This window comes from Kryptolebias marmoratus, linkage group LG7 (genome assembly GCF_001649575.2).
Source record: "Kryptolebias marmoratus isolate JLee-2015 linkage group LG7, ASM164957v2, whole genome shotgun sequence".
Lineage (NCBI taxonomy): Eukaryota > Metazoa > Chordata > Actinopteri > Cyprinodontiformes > Rivulidae > Kryptolebias > Kryptolebias marmoratus.
The window spans coordinates 7,208,859-7,219,816 of NC_051436.1; positions in this window are offsets into that span (position 1 = coordinate 7,208,859).

The following is a 10,958-nucleotide window of genomic DNA, read 5'->3' on the forward strand; positions in this document are numbered from 1 at the left end:
TTTTTTTTTTTTTTGGAAAGAAGAAGAAGAAAAAAAAAAAGAAATCTGGAGGTTGCACAGCGTGCACTCAGAAAGCAGCAAGAACTAATATGTGTTTTCATGTGGCTGCTGCTGCCTACAGCAAAGCTCGAGTTACACCACTGCTCACTCAGTGGCTCAGCTAAATGAAAGCTCCTTTGTGCGCGCTCTTATGTGTAATATTTGATCCATGTGAGTCACTTATTTTTCTGGGTAATGAGTCAAAAGCCCGAACGGTTTGAGACGAGGCTCACTTCACAGCAGACGGAGAAGAAACCTTTTTCCAAAGCAGCGTTTGGCGACGACAGACTCAGATGTTTAGGGTTGTGTTTTTGTCGAAGTTTTGATATAATGGTGGCGAAAAACGCCGCAAATATTTAAGAAATGGTCAACATGATCTTGAAAATGATTTCAGAGCTGAGATGCACCAGTAGCTGTTTTTTTTGGCCAGTTTCATTTTCCGATTTCTGTAAATCTCTGACCCGATGATTCTGATTTTCTTTATATATCAGGACACTTTTGTTGAAATAAAACTTTCTTTTGTTAATGCAACGTTTTTGTCAAAAAATGCTACAAAACTTTCTTTCTTTCTTGCTAAAAATCAGCAAATATTTACCTCCAGATAATTGGACAGAAGTATTATTTTTGTACAATTAAAAAAATAACAGGATATCTCCTTTTAAAACCAAATTATATTTGCTGAATCGTTTTTTTCCTTTTGTTTCCCACACCTGAAAACATAAGCACCTTACAGATTTTACAAACAAGTCATCTTTGTGCAGTAAAAATTCCACACTGAAAACAAGTTGTTGCTAATTAGCTAATTGGCCAATTAGCTAATTAGCTAAGATGCGTCCACTGACCAAGAAAGGAAAAGATGTTAAGTTCTGAATCTGCCGGTCACAGGTTAAGCCGAAAATCGGTGGATTCTGGTCGCCGGCTGAGCAATCGGTGCATCTATGTTGCTGAGAGATGCCAAGCAGCTGTCAGCCGATTAAGAGAATTCAAATGCAGCTGTTTGATACCGATCGCCTGATAGTTTAGTTACTTTTATTAATCGATCGATTAATTGAATCTCTCGTTGTTGTTTACTTCCAGTTTTTCATGCTTCTGTTTTATATACTTCTGAGCTGAATACATCTGAAGAAGCTGTGCAGTATAAACAAATAGTCAGGAATCAAAACACCTGATGGATTCATTTCCTGGTTAGATCCGACGTCACATATAGTTTGTGTCGTTTGCCAGTGGGAAGCTGGTATGTGCTAATCCTGTTGTCTTCAGGGGGCCTGTGTCACTCATGTTTTTGGGGTGAGGGGAGCTGCGTTTTTCCTATATTTATCCCAGCGCTGGGTGGGACTCAGTGGCACGCCTCATCATTGTGTACGCCACTTTTTAGCAAGTGTTTTTTAATAAGTTGACCTAAGATGCCCTATATATAGCGGGCTGTTCTTTACTACACAACCCCAGTTCAGATGAGTGTTTTAGCACACATTTAAAAATAATACACAATGGTTTATTGGACACAGAAATCATCACAAATCGCTCAAACTGATTGTCGGCTGTGAATGGTCGTAAGTTTTGATTCATACGACCAGCGGTCGTAGGATAAAATGCACCTCAGCACCAAGCTTTATAAAGAAAAAACAAAAAAAAACAGGGTCAGCAGAAGTGGTAATGCTTTATGCGTGCTGAATTAACCTCTGGTAGTTAAGGCTTACGTCAATAAGTGCATTCAGGTGCGACTTCGGCTGACTTTATGGTCAACAAGAAATGAAAGGCGGAGCAGGAAAGGACTGCAGTCAGATCGACCAAAGTCCAACCAAAATTAGTAAGAATGTGACTCTCAAAGGTTTTACTTCTTTTCTAGAGTATTTTACCTTCTTCACTGAAGTGTTATTCCAAATATCCTACTGGAATTGAAAGGTTTAGCATTAGTTGCTTTTATGCACAAACAAAGAGCTGCCAGAATGAGAAGTCGAACATATTATATCCCCTTTATCGAAGATGTCCATAGAAGATAACGGATCTTATGATCTCAGAGTAAAAATGTATTACTTTGTGTATCAGCAAAGCTTTCAAATAATTCAAAAAAGACCTGGTGCAGCCGGAGAAGATCAACTTTGGTTTCTCCTAGTTTTAATTAGAAACGCACCGATCAGTTTCCTTGGCCAGTTCCGATTACCGATTTTTGCGAAGGTCTGCCCTGCCAATTTTATTTTTTTATTTTTTGGCCACTTTTTCAATTTCTCTCAAAATATTATTAACAACATACAAAAATATTTATTTTCTGGTATTTTGTTGAATTGAAAAAAATCTGTCTGTTTATCATAAAATGTGTGTAGTTGTAGTGATTTTCCCCAAGAAAGTACCAAGATACTGAAACCCATTTGTAAATTATAGATCTTATAGAGTAAACCGAACTTAAATGAGTCACTTGTTTAAGTGGTAGTTGGTACTGAAATGTAAAACTGAATAAGTGTTATTTTTCAGTAAAGAGAACAGGAGACACATCTCACAATACACACTATTACGAGACAAAAACATACGATCTGATTTGTCGTTTAAATAAAGATTTCTCAAACTATTTATGTGTTTTAGTAAAAAAACAGAGTGACAAAAGGGTTAGTGAAACTTGGTGCCATAATAATTGGAATTATTCATTTCAAACATTGTTAAAAGGAACTCCATCCCACATTATCTTGGTAGCGTACCTCAGTGAAACCGTGTTTTTGGTGCACTCCTAGTTTCCATTAATTCACTCATTGTTTGTCAGCGTTTCAGTTCCCAATCAGCCCTGCGTATTTAGAAGTACTTCCCCTTCCTACGAGTACCCCCAAGGACTACATCTAATATCCTAGTCGGCACCTTGTTCTTTTGTTTTTTTTTCCTCTCCTGTTTTTTAATCAACAAGTGAGCTTCTGCTGAACATCTTGCTTTTGACAGCAGCCCACAGATGTGGCGCCTGTCAGCGGTGTAATGAGAAGCGCGTTGTTCCTTTGCAGCAGCATATTGCCAAGATATGGATGGAGAATTATCTAATCAAGACTTTGTGAAAGTGGCGTCGCTTAGTCACTGCTGACCTGCTCGCCGTCTGTCAGCGTTCTCTGCTGTGAGATTCCAACGTACTGTAAACTGATCACTGATCAGGCTTATTTTGTTTCTGCTTGGACTGACTTTTGGTTAAATTTGCACAGTGGCGAGCAAAAAAAGTTTTAAATTACCCGTTGTTTTTTCATACTTTCCCAAATGAGAGCCGGATTTTCCTGGGATCTTTTAAAATGGCGGTGATGGGTAGATCTTTGGGCTTTCTAAAATTATCTTTTGACTTTAGTTGCAATTTCTCATCATCTGTATGTTCTGAAAATAAATAAATAAATGAGGAAGGTGGACAAAGCAGGGAATGTCAAGCCTTATAAAACTAGAAACAGTCCTGTAAAAACCCAACTTGGAGCTAAAAGCTTAAAAGATTTTTGTAAGTCCTCTTATTGGTGCAAAAACACTATTCATGTTTATCAGATTGTGCTTTCAACAAAGCGCACATGTTTTTAGTCTTGTTGATCTGACGTAAAACCAGACTGAAGTGAGGCAGGCAGTACCTCTTCTGCTCTGATGGGGGCGCCCGTGAGCCCACATCCCAATTCTTCTTCTGCTGTTTTTCTGCGCCTGCTGTAGGACCAAAACACTGGCTAAAAGAAATAGAAATTGATGTGGAAGGCATCATCTGTTTATGTTTTGACCAATTTAAAACGAACGATTCTGTAACTTTTACAGCTTAAAATTTTCTCAAAACTGGACTTTGCGTCAATTTGCGTCAAACTACCGAGCAATTAAACTGAGCTTTAACCCCTAACTTCCCAGGGAGACAATTCTTGACCAGAATTAGTAAATTAGCAAAAATGAAAATGCTAAACAACCCAAAAACAAACTAAAAACAAATGCACTCAAATTCTATTCAGTCCCACTTTAAAAGACTTCAAACTGGAAGAAAAATATAAAGAAATTAGATGTGTTTTAAAACTTTTTGAGGAGTACTGTATGTCGTGAAGTCAAAAGGAATAGAATCGTTGTATGGATCGTGTTTTACATTTGCTTGAAAACAGATATTTAAGCATCCAAAGTGTGACGTTGAGCGCTTTCCTGTTACAGCTCCTTGTGTTCGTGGTCATTTTTAAAGACTTGACATCGCGGCACGCAGTAAAGCCGATGCGGTGGGCTCGTTTTGTAGCTTAATCCTTCTCGATTTCAACTCCGGAGGGGAACGTGAACCACCAGAGGGAGCAACAAGCTTTAATTCCTCGTGAGACTATAAAATTGGTCAAAATTGCAGCAAGGAACTAATTTTTGCTCTTCCTTTGACGACTGTGTTTTCAGTTTGAAACAACGGCGAAAACTCAAGGTTCTCATTTGTCCAGTTCCATTGTGAGTCTCCGGAAGTGGCTGGCTTCCCAGCTAAATGAGCGGAATCACCAAGCGACTTCCCAGAGATTATGATCTTGTTTTGAGCCTTCTCTGCTCTGTGCCGTCGGAGGCAACGTCTTAGCAGGGGGAGCTCAGGCACACCAGACGACATTCTTTGATTATGTGTGGGAAAAATGTCTTCCTCGCCATTGACAATCTGTTGATGCCTCGCAAAATCCGAGATGAAAGGGAAGGCAGCTCAGGCTGTGAACAAACTCCTTGCCTTCTCACCGGGAGGTAAAAGCACTCTCGCAAACATTGAATTGTACATCTGAAGTGTTATCAATTCCACCTGAAACGGAGGGCCCCGGTGGCAGAGCCGAACCCCGGCGCTTTTGATCGCACCAGCAGCGCCTGTAAACAAGTACCCCCCCTCCCCCCTCCCGCCCATCTTCATCTCTCTGCCCGTCTCTTCGCTTCTCTCCTTTCTCTCTTTTTTCTTTTTTTTCCTCCTCGACTGCTCCCCCCCTCCCGCCCTGCCGAGGTGTCTGGAGGGGGAGGTTCCTTTGATTATCTCAGCTGCCGATTAATTGCTTTTCTTAACCTCTGCACAGACGTGCTCCTACACCGCCCCGGAGCCTGCCGCTCGCGCCCACGTGGACCCCTGCCAGGAGGAAAAAAAAAAAAAAAAACAGACCTCGCCGTGCATCTCCCTCCCCACCTTCTCCCAATTACTGACCTTCATCCTTTCATTTCGTCCAGGATGCTATCACCGACATTATCAGCGTATTTACTCTGTTTGTTTAGCTTGGCGCAGTGCAGCAGTCTTTGGCTGGATTTGAAGCCGTCCCGTTAGCACGTGCGATTGGGGTGTTCATTTTTTTGGGGGACAGAGTTTCAGCGACTTATGAGTTTTTCCGTCATGAAGGGCCTATGGAAGCGGAAGTGGGAGTCTTATGTAGTTTTATTTTTTTCTTTAAATGTCTATATTATGCGATTAAACAGATTTTGGCCTTGAGTCGTGCTGGCCAGGCAGTTTCACTCCCCAACACCGAGTGCTGTTTTCCGTCTCACTTTGCCTCTGAGACACGCGCGTGCATCTTGTCTCTCAGAGGGTCCCAGCTTCCAAACGCTGCCGTCTAACAATGAACTGCCTCCTTCAGACCTTGGCCTGTTTTTTTCTTTTTTCTTTAGGACATTTTGAAAGCACATCCAAGGGCTCAGTGATTTATGTACTTCATCTCGTATGCAGACCATGCTACAGTGCTTTTATGGTTTGGAGAACACTGGGCATCGGAGTTCCTAAATGCTCTCAGGATGATTCAGTGATTGGTTGCCACAAGAGTAAAACAAAAGTGTTTATTTTTTTGAGTATATTGAAGAATGTTTTAAAGTTTGACTATTAGCTAAAAATCCAGCATTGAAAATGTTACTGAATATCACAATGTTAAGTATAAAAAATGTTATTGAGCATCTGATATGTGACCTGAGCTGGCAATGAGCCACAATGAGGAATTTTTTGATATTGAGTTGTTATTATTAACAATTCTTCATTTTGAAACCTTCAAAATGATCCTAAGTTTTTTAAAATTTGGCGTTTTCTTTCACCTTCGAGAGTGCCATTTTGAAAACTCGATTTTTTTATTAGTCTAGAGTGATGTCATCAGGAAATCCAGCCTTATATTTAAAAAGGGGAATCCCCAAGCTTCACAATGATGCCAAAGTTTACATGAAGGGATTTCCCAGCACTAGAGCAACCAGCAGAGGCAAATGGTCAATGAGTCTTTATGGACTCATTCCTTTTTTTATACCAAAAATCAATATTTTTACATTTTTCGCTCTGCAGCCTGAGCTCATTCTGACTCATTTAGCAGCACGGGTCACCGATGGTACTGAGGATCAATGTCAAAAATCTTATTACCTTTCAGAAACGTTACTGAGTACTGAATGTTATGGAGCGCCAACATTTCTATCAAGTGTCGAAAATATTATCAGCTGTATTGAGTATTTTCCTTAGTATCATATTACCTTAGAAATTGTAGTATTTTGATAATCCTACTTTCTATAGTAAGAGTGTTATAAGTCATATTGCAGACAGTTTCAGTTTGGTTTCTTTCCATTTTTTTTTTTTTATCTCTGAAATAGTTCACATAAACTCCCCTCCTTTGCTCGGGCTTTACATGGCTGCTTATGACATTACAGCAAGTGACTTTAGGGAATTTTATTTTCCAAGTGCAGCCTAATTGGTTCAGGTGTTTGATACAGAGAGCACGATGGGGCTCCAGTCTGAGAGGAGGCGAGACAGCCCACACATACTCGAGACACACCACCGGATGCACAAATGCAAAATCTGCGTCTGAGGCCTGAACAGACACATAATGTACACCACTCATTCACTCACTAACAGGCCAGACTCCCAGGACTCCGTGGTAGAGAGCGTGGTGTTGCAGATTTCTTTTTTTTTTTTTTTTTTCCCATCAGCAGAAAGCTGGGATGAGCTGAGCTAATTGAGCTGGGAGGCCCGGCGGGGGGGAACACGGCCTCGTCACTTCCTTCTTTATCCGTCCGCCGCCGCGTCTTCAGTCCCATATCTCCAAACCACTCTGTGCAGCCCCAAAACGGTGACTTTAATGCAGGACTCAACGATTCCATATGTACATGAAGCACGATAACGTGATCGAAAATGAGATTTCAATTCATTACAAATGCGTGCTCGTTCTGAAAAGCAATTGCTTTTTTGATTTCTGTGCATTTACAATATAAGGACAACAAGCTAAAGCTGGAACCGGCTGTATCACAGCAGACTAACTGACAACAAAAACCTTTTATCCGTTTTGTTTGAGAAAAATTAAAACATTACATTGAGCTCAATAGGCCCAGAGAGGCCCATCATAAAAAGCCACAGCAAGCTGTTGAGACGGATACTCGGAGATGTTTCCATCCTTTAGCCGCACTTGGGGACTGATTATGGTCAGGCAAACAGCCCTTACCTGGAAAGTCACTTTCAGTTTCTCGTCCGCCATTTGTTAGTACGGCTAATGTCTCATTAAGCCTCACAGAGGGGAAATGATGTGCTCTTTGGGTGAAGGTTAGGCTCTCAGCTTATCACGAGACAAAAGAAAGACTGATTATCGCCGCGCAGGCGTGCCCGAGCCTGCGTCTTTTTACAAAAAAAGTCCTATTTGTGTTGCTGCCTGAGCTGCTTCATTACCCATAATCTATTAGCCCTCCCCCAAGTAAAAGTTAAAACATTTGGGCTAAATGATGAATGCTTGATCACTTTTGCGTTTCTTTCTATGGAGAGGAGTGGACAGAAAAAAGGTGTGTGTGTGTGTTGGGGGAGGGGGGAGGGGGGTAAATTTTACATTATCAAGGAGATAATTACAAAGCAATCATAAGCTGTTTCCTGTAAAGTGGTAAACAAGCCAAGGGCTTCTGCTCTTTTCCCAAGAATAATTAAAAGTCGTTTTGCATTCTCTGCATCAGTGTCCTTTCCTCCACTCAGCGGCCACCTCTTGGCATAATAAAACTGCCTGAATCTTACAGTCGGGGAGGGGGTCCTTCACTCAAGAGTGATTTGGCATTTTAGGGACCTTTTCCTGTCTTGTATTTTCTCATAAATCCATGATAGAGAATTAAATCATGAATTTTCAGTTTGACGATCTCTGCCTTTTCCTTTTCTCTTTTCTTTCCTTTTTTTTTTTTTTAATTTCTGGGGTCATCAGGTATTTCTGAAACAGCTGCGAACTGCTGTGTCACACAGCAGGAAAAGTTTCCAGATATGGACCGCTACTCCTCTGTGGCGTTGCCTTTAAAGCCTCGGCAACAGATTCATTCATTGATTGGTCTAGACTCGAGAACATGGCAACCTGCCTGCCGAGATGTGTGGGAATGTTAGATGAAAAGGCCATCAGTTTGGCTGCAGTTTCAACCATAAAGACTCGAGTAAAAGAGCTTTAAGTTCGTAAGAGCAGTCCTGCTAGCCGTGTGCTGCATGTGGTCTAGACAGTGGTCAAGATTGTGATTACAGTATCGGCTGTGCCTTTCGCAAAGACGAATAATTCGTTTTGAGTTCCTTTGTCTCGCATTTACAAAAGATGTTAATGATTGCCCCGGAAAGTGGTTTTCTAAAGTGCTATTATCCAAAACTAACAGTTGCTTTAGTTGAGCCATCTGTTTTATTATTTATTGTTTTGTGTTAAGCCACTTAATAAACAGAAAATTATTTGGAAAAAAAAAAGCAGTTTATAGCCATCAAAACAAGGAAAGTAACGCTTTCATCAGCCTCCTCCCTATTTCCTGTCTGTAAGTCAAGATGCCTGCAGGCTGTGTCACGTCAACATGTCGGCATGTAGTCATTATTCCACCTCTAACAACACTAGAATCAGTCAATTATCCCCGGAATCGAGCAACATAACTCTACTGCCACTCATTTAAATGACTCTGTTAATCTGCATGGATCTTGTTTGTGTGTGTGTGAGAGTGTGTCTGATCGCCTTGAAGGACAAGCAGTCATGTAATCGCCCGTGTATGTGTGTGTGTGTGTGTGTGCATGCTTGTTTGTTTGTTTCTGTTAGTAAAAATAGCTCCTGAACCACTGGACGGACTTTAATGAGCCACCTCAGCAAACAGGAAAATGGCTACAGCTGAGTCATTTTTACAAATATTCAGCTAAAAACCGATGTGGTAGTAGCTGAGGGTCATCCCTAACAAATACTTCAAGCACTAATAGATTAGTTAATTTTTAAACGTTTTTAGTTTTTAAACTTTTAAAAACATTTGCGCGCAAAGCGGTGAGAGATATGTATTCGTTAAAGGAATTCTGCTTCCATATATGGTTGTTTATGACCCTAAAAAGATGGCGTTCCCCTCTTATTCAAGTTGTTGTTAATTCTTCTCATGTTTACTAAAGTTTTAGTTTGCAGACAGAGATGAGTGTCTATGAGCACCTTTGTTTTGCTTTTTTGTCTCCCTGGTAATTGTGGTAATATGTGTGGCCTGCACTTTATTACTAAATGAATCAGCTCATAATTTTAAATCCCACCCAGGATTAAAAAGGGGAGCGTGAGTCCGCGGTCCGGGATGCCGCGTCCTCTGTACCTGATGACGTGTATGGTTTATCACACTGAGCAGAGACATGGTCACCTTACCCCGGGGCCTCGTTGTGACAGCCAGCAAGTCACTCCAAAGCACCTTTGGAAATCAATAATCCTTCCCTCTTTAATTGTAAGAAGAAAAAAAAAAATCATCTCTGTTTACAGCATCACATCACCAGTCAGGACAACTTGACTTTGATTTATTTTTGTCTTTTTCCTTCAATCTGTAAAAGTTTCTCCTCTGCGAGGTTCTCTGGCTGGCTGATTGGTGGATTACATAACAGGAACTGGGTGGATTTTATTTTCAGGGACCTACTTTATATGCATGCAGAAGCTTTTCTCGTTTACTTCAGGCTGCTTAAGGCATTCGAGTGTCTTATCTCGGCGAACGTTTGCATCAGTTTGAGCACTCCCACTTTTGTCTTGAACTAAGAGCGGACATGTGCTTTTGTTCTCTGACTTCATGATGTAAGTACTTTACTGTTCTTAGTGTGTTCTGACTCCCACCTTAATCCCATCATTGGAATCACATTGATTTATTTTCGTAGCCACCACTGCCTCATCTACACCCTTAATCTTGAATTAAGTTATGTCTGAAAACTGCAGTCAGTTTGTGCAACATAGTAAACAGTTTCACTGTATTTGGTTGTAAAATACAGTCTGATATTGCCAGTTTCTGTGTGTGTTTGTTTGTTTGTTGTGTTAGCAAACTATCACATGAACAGCTGGATGGGTTTTAATGAAACTCTCGGAGAGTAATCATTGGATGCACATCGATAACTGATTAACTTTTGGAGTCGACCCAATTCAAGAAGACTGCCACAAGCAGCTGGTCTTAGAAAACATTCAAATGACTCTAACTCAGTTACAGATATGGTGCTAAAGTTTGGTGTGGTAGTAGCTGAGAGTAATCCCCAGCACATACTCTAAGCGCTGACAGATCTTGAGAGATCTCGCACGAGATTGTACATGCACTGTTTACAAAATGACTAAACCTCCGTCCCTTCTCAGCATAAAATGACAATAGTTTAAAACTCTGGCATAAAAGGCGGGTGATATGCGTTCCTTTATGTAATGTTGTACCTTTAATTAAATACAAATGAAAGAAACCTGCATAAATTCTTTCAGTTTTCCTCAATTTTCAATTTTACCTTTTTAAAAACCCTGACCAAAGCAGCCCAAAAGCCAATAACTTTAGCTTGTTTCCCCTTCTCCAGTTAAGTGTGCTACCTGGGGAGGACCACAGCTCCAAAACTGTGATTAGGCCCTCTCTGGCTAATTAACTGCTCGGGCCACAGTTGGCCATTTGCATCATTTAATGGGGGGACGATGCCGCAGCTGTCCTTCGTCTGTCATTCATCTGACTGCTGCCCTTTATTCCACAATTTGTGCCATAAAAACGTATAAATAGCCAAACCTCGCATAGCTTTTAGCACTCTCATTAAA